The sequence below is a fragment of the Oryx dammah genome, unplaced genomic scaffold, assembly GCF_014754425.2.
Source record: "Oryx dammah isolate SB20612 unplaced genomic scaffold, SCBI_Odam_1.1 HiC_scaffold_18, whole genome shotgun sequence".
NCBI classification, from domain to species: domain Eukaryota; kingdom Metazoa; phylum Chordata; class Mammalia; order Artiodactyla; family Bovidae; genus Oryx; species Oryx dammah.
Genome location: NW_024070202.1, coordinates 47,689,763 through 47,702,238, shown reverse-complemented (window position 1 = coordinate 47,702,238; position 12,476 = coordinate 47,689,763). Strand labels below are relative to the sequence as shown.

The 12,476-nt window shown below is 43.3% G+C and overlaps 1 pseudogene; it reads left to right on the top strand.

Moving 5' to 3' along the window:
- The first annotated feature begins 239 nt into the window (after positions 1–239).
- LOC120878184 lies at positions 240–667 on the top strand (annotated as a pseudogene).
- Positions 668–12,476: the final 11,809 nt, after the last annotated feature.

The following is a 12,476-nucleotide window of genomic DNA, read 5'->3' as shown; positions in this document are numbered from 1 at the left end:
CACCAGGCTCCCCCGTCCCTGGGATCCTCCAGGCAAGAACACTGGAATGGGTTGCCATTTCCTTCTCCAATGCATGAAAGTGAAAAGTGAAAGGGAAGTCACTCAGTCGTGTCCAATTCTTAGCGACCCCATGGACTGCAGCCTACCAGGCCTCCTCAAAACAGGAGGACGCCTCAACATGCCTCGCAGAGGCCGTCAACCACTGGATTTGAATCGAGGCATCACTTGGTGGTGGTGGGATGGGCACCCGGTGGTTGCCCCCGGCCTGGAAGCTCTACCTCAAGGACCACTGCGTCTCCACGTTTAAGAACCGGCCCTTCTTAGAGGGCTGCGCTGGCATCTCGGAGCAGATGGCCGCGGCAGGCTTCATCCATTGTCCCACTGAGAGCAAGCCTGACTTGGCTCAGTGTTTCTTCGGCTTCAAGGAGTTGGAAGGCTGGGAGCCAGATGATGACCCTATAGAAGAACATAAAAAGCATTCATCTGGTTGTGCTTTCCTTTCTGTCAAGAAGCAGTTTGAAGAATTAAGCCTCGGTGAATTTTTGAAACTGGATAAAGAAAGAATCAAGAACAAAATTGCAAAGGAAACCAACATAAACAGAAAGAATTTGAAGAAACTGCAAAGAAAGTCCGCTGTGAAACTGAGCAGCTGGCTGCCTTGGAGTGACACCTCCCTGTCACTGCCGCACAGCGATACAGACACATCGTTTCCAGAGCACACCCCTCAGCGTTACCAGTTTTTCTCTGGGGCTTTTTAACTGTGCCTTAGGAAAGGAGAACATCAACATTTTGAAATTTGAATATTTAAATTGTATTTTTCATTTTTTTTTCTTGAAGTTGGCGCCAGGGGCTACTTCTGTTATATAGCAGGAGCTAAGTATAGTAACTGACCCTGTCTTTTATCTTTGGTAGTTTTCACTTTATTGCTTCCTGGACTCAGCAGGGTGAGGGGAGATGTCTGTTCACATGCGTAGAGTCCTTTTACAGCAACGTGTTTGGGCTTCACAAAGCTGGTAAATGGCTGTCCAGCTGAAATGTGACGGGTGAATGCAATCACAGGTCCGTTATGACTGGACAAACAGGATTAAGAATGCCATTTTAAGTTTCATTTGCATAATAATCTGCATTTATGGTGTGCACTTATCATGTTCCCAGATGTTCTGTATTATCTCACACTGACCTCTGCAGTTCCGGTGACCATCTCTTTTACCCCATCAGGTCTGTGGTGTCACAGCAGCTCCCTTCCTCCTAGACAGATAGTGTGACCCATCCCTGCCACGCCTCTGAAAGTGCCCTGTGGGTTAGGGGTTCCTTGCCATCCCATCTTGTGATTTTCAGGTTCACAGGAGTCACCATGGGATTAGACCCCAGGCTCTCCCTCTGGACTTGATCTGTGTCAGAGTCCTTTTGTATGTGTGGCTAGGTGAGGGGGCATGCAGAAGGACTGATGTCTTGAGAGTAGAGCTGTCCTCATAGCAACACTGCAACATTTTTCTACAATAGAAAAGGAGAAGGTCTTTCATGCAGAAAAGGAATATGTCAGAGGCCTGATTCACTGCTTCTGGATAGCAGGGCAAACAGTCAGAGTGGATTCTTCCTGGGGAGTCCAGCTCGGGACCAGCTGTCATCCATTGGATGGGACACACTGGGGTGGGATGAAACATCTGAGGAACAAGTTCATGGTCTTAAGTATTTTTAATACTCTTCAGATACCTACTTCCCATTAATGATGTGAATTAGGCAACCGATAATTCTGTCTTTTCAGTATGGATCTTCCAAAAGGAATAAATTAATTTTAAAAGTAGATTGCAAAACCTCTTTGGGGGAAACTTTAAAAAAAAAATAAAAAGCATGGCTTTTTTTTTGTTTGTTTTTAGTCTTGCAAGATCATAAATGCAATGATATATGAGTTTCAGCCCCAGCACAGACTAAGCAAAGAATTGGAGCAGCTGTATAAAAGGTGTGTGGAACACCCACTCTGGCCCTGACCTTTGCCCTCTAATGGGAGGCTTGCCTTGTGGGCTTGGTTGGGCCTGGTGCCTATTGAATTGGAGCTGCAGTTTCCTCACCAGTGATCCAGGGTTCTTAGAGACTGTGCTGCCTCAGCTGGCTTTTTATTATTATTATTATTATTATTGTGGCAACAGGATTTTCATGTAAAGAGGAATTGGGACAAAGCCCTCAGCCCCTCCTAAGATTCTGCAGTGTTGTTTTCTTATCTTGTTTGAATTATTATTTTGCATAACAGGATCAACTACAATTAAAAGTGAGCACAGCAAGAGAGACACATATGTAAAGAACAGACTTTTGGACTCTGTGAGAGAAGGCGAGGGTGGGATGATTTGAGAGAATAACATTGAAACGTATATTATCATATGTGAAAGAGTCCGGGTTCGATGCATGAGACAGGGTGCTCAGGGCTGGTGCACTGGGATGACCCTGAGGGATGAGATGAGGAGGGAGGTGGGAGGGAGGGTCACGATGGGGAACACACGTACACCCATGGCTGATTCATGTGAATGTATGGCAAAAACTACCACAATATTGTAAAGTAATTAGCCTCCAGTTAAAAAAATTTTTTTAAGTGAGCACAAAGCCTTTCTTACTCACTGGGGACACCAGTGTGTACTTTAGGTGGATTTGGACACAAAGTAAGATAGCAGGAAATACCTAGCAGAAACTGTCATGAAGTTGCTGCACGGTTAGCCAGCCCTAGTGAGCAGGAGGGCGCACACTGGCTGCTCCTCTGCGAGGACAATGCAGTGGCCTGAATCCCTTCTAAATGACTTGGCTCAAATCTGTGGGGACTTGGTGGGCTGTGCAGGCGATCAGTCAGCCCTGACTGGCTGTGTCTCCATTGCTCCACATCTGTGCCATGCGCCCCACAGCATCGCCTCTGCCACAGCGGTCCCCTCCTCTCTTCCCTGGGGCCAGCTCACGCTGAGGCCTGATCTTCAGATTAGATAGGTTTGATTTCACCCTCCTTCATGAAGTAAAGCTGCAGGGTGGATTGTTACTGTCTTACTGGAACCTCTGGGGGTCATCTTGGTAGTTGCTAAAGAATAAAAACTATATCATTTCAAACAAACAAATAAAAAAAAAAAAACAGGAGGAGGAAATCAACCTTTGAGAATAACTGGTCCCTTTCTTCAGATGCCAGCGCTATAATCCTAAAATTATCAATATTTCCTTTTCATCTCATATAGGGGTCACATGGACCAAAGGCTTATTCTGTATCAATACATATATAATTGGCTTAAAAAAAAAAACTTTGATGAACTGTGTGCACAATTGTTAACCTATCAATATGACACACAAATTCTTTGTCTCAAAAATGTATAAAATTGCATCTCTAACTCCTGATTAATCAAACAGTTCTCAGAGCTTCTGAGAATGTTTCCTGGATTATAATCCTCAGTTTGGCTCAAATAAAAATTCTCTTTTCTTTTTTCTTAGCTTGACTGTTATTTGATTTTTCATTGACATACTACACATTCATGTGTATAGATATGTCTAAGATATATTATTAGATTTTTAAAATCTAAGTTCAGAAAAATTATCAAATAATACAAAGTGGCAAAGAAAACCATAACCCAGTCAATAAATATGGAAACATGCTCAATCTCAGTAAAACTGGGTGTCTCTTATTATAACAACCATAAGATACCATTTCACCCTCACAAAACTGACAAAGTTACTTCTGATAATATCAAGTGTTGGCAAAAATATGGAACAGCAGGAACTCTTACACATTAGCAATAATATAATGCAAAAGTTACAAAGAAACCTGCCTCTTGGGGCTTCTGAGTGATGGAAATACAGATGATGATTTGGAAATAATAAAATCTTTTTCTTTTTTGATAAGGATGTAATAATGCAGACCACACACAGAGTATGAATTTTAATAAAGTACTTGAAAGGGGCTTTTATGGCACCCATGCGGACTATATGAAGCCATGATGGGTTGACAATTAGAACAATTAGGAGCATCCATAGCCAACTAAACAAACAAAGAGATCAGGTTGATTATCAGCCAAAGTGGGTCTAGAATGAGCTCACTCAACGCCTTGGGGGACAGGATAGACGGCATGTTCACCCAACGGACAAACTCTCCATCCAACAACAGTGCACATCCAACTGATTTGCTGGACAAAGGAAAAGATTCAAAAGCGCTGGGCACAAACACCAAAGAATGTTATAAGCATCAGTGTTCAGTAGCTGAGTTCAGAACAGTAACAATGTGATTATCAGCAGTTCAGATAAAACAAAAGTGGGAGACTTTTGTTCATTATGAAATCAACTTGAATCAATGGTATGATGTGGCAACACTAGTCCCCCCACGCCCCACCAAAAAAAAAACCATGTATTGCAGACTAAACTATATTATTAGAAGTGTTCAGAACAGGGTGAGCTGATTAATCATTATCTGAAGTGCCAAGTTCAGATTTTGTTGCTACATTTAAAGAACAGTGAAAATAGTGATCCTGTTGGTGATGTAGCAGGTATTGACTATGTTCCAGGGTCCACCGAGACTCAGGGTGTCTCACAAGGCTGCAGTCAACATGTTGACCAGGAGCACAGCCTTCTCAAGGCCCCAGTAGGAGAAAGGCTGTACTCACACGGCTGTCCTAAAAAGACCCACTTAAAAGCTAGCTCACGTGGCTGTTGGCAGGCCTCAGGTTCTTACTGGTTCTGGGATTGAAACGTCCATTTCTTGCCACCTGGGCGTCCCCACAGGGCTGCCCACAACACAGCAGCTTGAGTCACCCAGTCAGAGCACTCTGGGAAAAAACGAGTGAGCAAGTGCAAACAAGGCAGAAGTCAGTCCTTTCATGCCCTCGTCTGGGAAATGACATCCTGCCACTTTTGCCATATTCTCTTTGAAGCAAGTCTCTAGGTCCAACGTTACACTCAAGAGAAAGGGATTACAGAGGGCAAGAATACCAGGAGGCAAGAGTCACTGGGAACCACTTTAGGGACGACCAGACACAGCACCATTCGAGCCCCAGGGGTCAGCCACGCCTGAAGCCAGATCATTCCTCACCTTTTCAGTTATGAGAGCAAATGTAACCTTCCTTTGCTGAAGCACATTTGAGCTGGGTTTCTGTCATGTCCTGTGTAACCCCTGGAGTCCTTCACATTAACACACACTCTGAAAGCAAACATCATCATCCATAAAACCAGAATGGCAACGGTGAGGTCAACAGAACAAGCTTTTTCTGGAGCGGACAAATAAGCCAACCAGAATTCTTAAATGTCCTGTATGATCCTGGATGATATTTTTGGATTTTTTTCTGCCTGGATTTATTCTAGCATTTCTGAGATTCTGCTCAGCTAATTTAGCAAACCGGTGTCGGTGTGAGAGCATGCCAAACTCAGAATTTTACTGCCAAAAATGACAGTGAATAGAATTAGACCAAGAGGAGTGCAATTAGTTTGACATGCTATTAACACCCCAACGTGAACACAGAAGGAAAGGCTTGAAAAAAAGTAGAAAGTTAAAGTTTAGTTCAGTTAATGGCAATGATAAAATAAAATTGCTACCTCAAATTGTTTTGTTTGCCATACCAACTGAATGAAAATAATAACATACAAATGATGTGAACTTTAATAAAGACTTGTATAATTTTAGCAGGAAGACAATCTATCATGTTTCTCCGGGTAATCAACCATACTGAGACTTGAGAATGTTCCTCTACACCCATCCTTAAAAATGGATCCTATTTAGCACCCAGTCATGGGAGATGATGTCACTTGTCTCCCAGATAGTAACCAGGAGGAAAAAAAAAAAAAACAGATAAATTGGTTTCCTCTAGAAAATATATCACCTGTGTAGTATTACCTAAAATAACGTTATTTTTTTTAGGAAAAATGTCAGTAATGATGTTTTCAATAGAACATTTTCACAGGCACAGTGGTGTTCCACCTCCCTCCAAGTCAGATGTCAAACCCTAATGGGCTTCAGAATCATCAGGGGGCTTGTTAAAACCTGGATGGCTGGGCCCTGACTCTAGAGTTTCTGACTGTGTTGGTCTGAGTAAGGGCCTAGAGTCTGCTTTTTTTTTTTTTTTCCCTACACCACATGGTTTGTGGATTTTCGTTCCCCAACCAGGGAACAAATCCAGGCCTTCAGTAGTGAGAGCATTGGAGTCCTAACCACTGGACTTCCCAGGAATTCCCTAGAATCTGCATTTCTAACAATCTCTCGGGTGCTGTGGCTGCTGCTGCTTGGGGACCACACCCCGAGAACCACGCTCCAATGGCAAAGGAACTCAGTCCTCTTGCAGGGACTCTCAAGCTCCTTGCTGGTTCTTGCAGCCTCTAGAACTCTGCCCTCTCTCTCGGGCATTGCTATTTTTCCACCCAACTCCTTCTCTCTTCACAGCTGCCATTTCTCCTAGCCTTCAAGACAGACAACCCATGCCGCTACCAGCTTCCTCCAAGAATTTCAGATTTCCCAGTTTCCCTTCAAAAAGTGTGGGCTGTGAGTGGGTATCACCTCACCTCTTGCTTACAGAGTAACAAAACTGGAAGCTGAATACTGATAGAGCTCAAAATATTAGCCACGGAGTAGGATTCTAATTGATTTATTATACAGCCTAAGAGGACGTTATTACTGAAAAGATACTGCATTAATTCAATTAAGTTCCCAGGTTTTTTTTTTTTTTTAGTGTACTAAACAATTGTTTGGGAAAAGTGAATAAATTCAAACAAGATTTCAGTGCCACTCAGGGACAATGATTTCTTAAATTAGATCTTTTTCTTCTTTGTTCAAACAATTTGTGTTTAGACAGAGTCTAGGCATGTATTCAGACTTCAAGGGGAAAATATATTCAAAACAGATGAAAGAATTTAGGAGTTGCACAACAAAGAAATGCCATCCAATTTTATATATGTCAGTCTAAGAAAATTTGAAGCTGTCATCGACTATAACTGAAAGAACAGAAAAAAACGTTTAAAGAAACTCTACGTTTCTTGGCCTTTATTCACCAAACTGCTAAAGCAAATTGTTTTCCAGAACTGTTCAGAACAGAAGATGCCAGAGAGTGGTTTCAAAGAGTTTCTAATAAAAATCAGCTGTATTTATTCTGACCTCCATGTGAAATGGAATTGGTCTGTTGGGTTTTTTGTTTTGTCTTCGCTTTTCTCACATTTAAGACTTCTCCTTTCTGATGAAGAGTTAAATGGGACGACTGAAAGCCACTCTGATAGAAACTGCTGTATTTTCCATTCTGTATAAAGTACTTCACACATGGTTAAGCATTCCAACTTAATGGTATATAACTTCGGTCTCATCAGTAAACACTCATCTATTCATTCATTCAGACATGTACTAGGTACCTGCTAGGTATGGGAGATACAAACCTAAATGATATATGGTCCCTGCCTTGAGCCCACAGTCTAAAGGTCTAGGCTGAAGGTCTAGAGTCGGGAGGCAGAGCACGCGGGTATTCGCCACTGTTTACGGGAGTCCCTGGTGGCTCAGTTGGTAAAGAATCTGCCTGCGATGCAGCAGACCCAGGTTCAGTCCAAGTGTTGGGAAGATCCTCTGGAGAAGGGAATGGCTACCCACTCCAGTATTTTTGCCTAGAGAATTCCATGGACAGAGGAGCCTGGCAGGCTACAGTCCACAGGGTCACAAAGAGTCAGACACGACTGAGCGACTAACACTTTCCATTTCATGCCATCACTCCAGGCTATGTGTACGCCAAGAAGCTGGAAAAGGCTGGAACCTGAAGGAAGGCCAACAGTTAGGAAGACAGAGACAACAGGGGGGTGAGAGAGGAAATCAGAGTATGGTGAGGGGCAGGGGTTATGTCATGGAAGCCAAAGGAGCTGTCTAGGAGGGAAAATGCAAAACTGCGACAGTGCGCAAATGCTGTGCGGAGGCCCAGTGAGAGAGACCTGAAAGGGTTGTTGGGATTCCAAGTTTGCTGATGGCCTTGGTAGAGGTGGTATCAGGAGAGAGACGGGTGAAGCTCACTGCTGGGACTGAGGAGCAGATGTAAATGAGGTAAAGGCGATGGGCAGGGAGAAATTTGTCCCATATAGAGGAGAGGGCATGTCTTTCTGGTGTGAGAAAGTATTCCTCTTTAATAGGAAGAGCAGGGGAGAATTTACCATGAATCAAACAAGCGCATCTTAAGCTTCAGGTCCCTCACCAGTGTGGATCCGCCACCCCCACCAGGCCCTGGGAGGGACCCCCCAAGGTAGGCAGACCTAAGAGATACTACAGGTTTGGGTCCAGACAACCTCAATAAAATGAGTATCAAATAAAGCAAGTCACATGAATTTTTTTGATTTCCCAGTGCATATTTGGGAGAAGGCAATGGCATCCCACTCCAGCACCCTTGCCTAGAAAATCCCATGGACGGAGGAGTCTGGTGGGCCGCAGTCCATGGGGTCGCTAGGAGTCGGACACAACTGAGCAACTTCACTTTCACTTTTCACTTTCATGCATTGGAGAAGGAAATGGCAACCCACTCCAGTGTTCTTGCCTAGAGGATCCCAGGGACGGGGGAGCCTCATGGGCTGCAGTCTATGGGGTTGCACAGAGTCGGACACGACTGAAGTGACTTAGCAGCAGTGCATATATTTAAGTTGTTTACACTATAAGGTAGTCTATTAAATGTACAATAGCATTAAGTCTAAGAAACAACACACATATCTTAATAAAAAATACTTTATTGAAAAATGCTAACCATTATCTGAGCCTTTAGTGAGTGGTAATCTTCTTGCTGGTAATCTTGTGGCTGGTCTTGCCTCAATGTTAATGGCTCTGTGCTCCTGACCCAATTACCTGCCAAGAGCCCCACCTCCAAATACCAAGACCATGATGATTAGATTTCAACATCTAAATTTGGGAGAAGGGCACACAAACATCAAATCCATAGCACCATCCTTCTGTTGTCTATCACAAAATGATACTAGAAAATCTTTCATATGTGAAGATGTGCTCGAAGAGTGTGTGCATGCTAAGTCACTTCAGTCGTGTCCAACTCTGTGCGACCCCAGAGACGGCAGCCCACCAGGATCCTCTGTCCATGGGATTCTCCAAGCAAGAATACTGGAGTGGGTTGCCAGAATATGCAGTCACAGATAAAGAAAAGAAGTATTATAGAGAAACACTGGGCAGTTAATAATTACTATTTTGCTTAATTTTTGTGACATTTCTGGTATTTGTTAGCTTAATTATTTTTTAATTTTCTATGACTTCTTTCACATTCTAAATATACACCTTAATATCTAATTATTATGCCTAATTTTGCATTCTTTAAAGTGCTTTCATGGGCACACACACACATGTGCACGCATGCACGCACACACACACACAATTATATAAGCTTCAGACCTCACAAAACCTGGGTCTGCCCCATGGTGTTAGCCTTCAGGGGAGAGGCCTTGAGTGAAGGAAATGAAGGTTGAGTACCCAGTGTGCCCTGGGATCGACTCCTTACTCCCAAATGGACAGAGAGAAGCTCACTGAAAGGTTCTGTCTAGAAGGGAAGCTGGCACTGAATATGTAGGTGGAGGCTGCATGCCCTTGGGCACAGCACACAGAAGCGGGCTTCCCAGGAGCACTGGTCGCCAGATTTCCAGTCCCTCCAAGACCCAGGGCCAGGGGAAGCTATAACCAAGCAGGACGCTATGGGACCATCCTCTGCTGCAGCTCCTCTCTGAAATACCCAGAAAACAGTATTTGATGCACATTTCCTGAGTTGTTTTGCAGAAGTGAAAATGCCCCACCAAATGAAAGATGTTAACTGCTTGACCTGAGACACAGCCCCAGGCCTCCGGGAGCCTAAGGACCGACCCCTGTGATACCATCCTGTTCACTCACCATCACCCAACCAGAGAACTGTGCACGAGCTGATCACATATCCTGTGACCACCCCATCTGACTTGTAAAAATACTTTGCCAAAACCCTTCGGGGAGTTTAGGACTTCCTAGGGCATAAGCCAACCGTTGCTTTCCATGACCCTACAATAAACCTTTCTCTGTTCCAAATTCTGACATTTCAGTTTGCCTGGCCTCACTGTACACTGGATACACACAATTGTGCTAACCAAGCCGGCCGGGGTCAGTAGATCCTGTAAGAAGTTAACAGCTGTTGCCTGTACAGCGGGTAAGTAGTATTTTGAATATTTTCCTTGGAAGCCAAAGGACCTAGGGTTAGAGAGAAAGAGAAACCTGGCGTGGTGCAGGCACTGCTCCCGTGGACTTAGGGATTTAGCTACATTCTCATCAGTTCTCTTTGCTGCAAGAGTGTAAGCTCCTTTAGGTCAGCAACCTTGGCCATCAGTGTCACATCTGCATAAAAACAGAAAATTATAAACTTAGGGGCCTTGATTCAACTTGATGAAGATTATAGTTGAAATCAGAGGCTACATATTTCAAAAATGGTTAAGGAACTTCAAGAAGATGAAGATACTATTATTATCACACATATTTGAGAATACAAGCCCAGAGTGAGTCCAGAAGACACCAAAAAACATAAATCTTAGCCAAGATGGAGAAAAGGCTCTTTGAAGCCAAATTATAAAATTGGGTTTTTTTGCCACAAGCGTTCTTGTGAAATTCTATTGCAGCTGCAATGATTTCCTGTTACAGAACCCTTAACTTAGAGACTGTGACACTTGTTCAACTTTTTGCTGTAGAAAACTGAATTTACCTATTGTACATTTGTTATGGACAATTTGGTTTACCATAAATCTCGTCTTATTTATCCCATTATCTATGACTTATCTGATCTCATTACAATTAACCAAGCTAGCACTATAAAAGTGGTGTAGATTCACTTGGGCTTAGAAAGGACAACACAAACTTTTCCTCCCCATGTAAGTCACACAAGTTTGTGTGTGTGTGTGTTTATTTCGTTGTCAATAATAATGAAACAGTTGTTGGATACAGTGGAGGACGTTTTCTTCCAGCTGGATCCTAGTATCTAGAAGAGTATGCAGTACTCGTAAGCATTCAGTACGTGCCTGTTGACTGACTTATTTGCTGACTTCTCATTAACACTGAGGAAAAGGCTCTGTTAGAAGAGGTATCAACTGGACATCAAGACGTTAGAGGAGGACTTTCCTTGGATTCTCCGAAGTAATTTTTATGAACTTGCTTCAAATATTTCATTTAAATAACTGTACCTTCTTTAAATACATAATATTATGAAGGAAGCTGAATCCAGTCAGAGATGAAATGCAATCATGAAACACATCCTTTAAAACCCTTGTTTTAACAACTGCATACAGCATACAGGCTGGATCATATACCTGCAGTAATTCAGGAGGCCACTAGAGGGCAAAAATGGGCCAGAGAGTTATTGAAAACTAAGGTTAAAGCGTCTGCCGCCAATGCGGGAGACTTGGGTTCGATCCCTGGGTCAGGAAGATCCCCTGGAGAAGGAAATGGCAACCCACTCCAGTACTCTTGCCTGGAGAATCCCATGGACAGAGGAGCCTGGTGGGCTACAGTCCAAGGGGTCGCAAAGAGTCGGACATGACTGAGCGACTTCACTTTCACTTTCTTTCAAGGAGGAAGTGCAAATGGACCACAGCCTTGTCTAATTCAGTGAAACTATGAGCCATGCCACGTAGGGCCACCCAAGATATACGGGTCATGGTGGAGAGTTCTGACAAAACGTGGCCCACTGGAGAAGGAAATGGAAAACCACTTCAGTATTCTTACCTTGAGAACCCCATGAATAGTATGAAAAGGCAAAAAAATAGGACACTGAAAGAGGAACTCCCCAGGTCAGTAGGTGCCCAATATACTACTGGAGATCAGTGGTGAAATAACTCCAGAAAGACTGAAGAGACAGAGCCAAAGCAAAAACAACACCCAGTTGTGCATATGACTTGTGATAGAAGTAAAGTCTGATGCTATGAAGAGCAATATTGCATAGGAACCTGGAATGTCAGGTCCATGCATCAAGGCAAATTGAAAGTGGTCAAACAGGAGATGGCAAGAGTGAACGTCAGCATTTTAGGAATCAGCGAACTAAAATGGACTGGACTGGGTGAATTTAACTCAGATGACCATTATATCACAGTAATCCAAGTCTATACCCCAATCAGTAATGCTGAAGAAGCTGAACAGTTCTGTGAAGACCTACAAGATCTTCTAGAACTAACACCCAAAAGAGATGTCCTTTTCATTACAGGGGACTGGAATGCAAAAGTAGGAAGTCAAGAAACACCTGGAGTAACAGGCAACTTTGGCCTTGGAGTACAGAATGAAGCAGGGCAAAGGCTAATAGAATTTTGCCAAGAGAACGCACTGGTCATAGCAAACACCCTCTTCCAACAACACAGGAGACGACTCTACACATGGATATCACCAGATGGTCAATACTGAAATCAGACTGATTATATTTTTTGCAGCCAAGATGGAGAAGCTCTCTATAGTCAGCAAAAACGAGACCAGAAGATGACTGTGGCTCAGATCATGAACTCCTTATTGCCAAATTCAGACT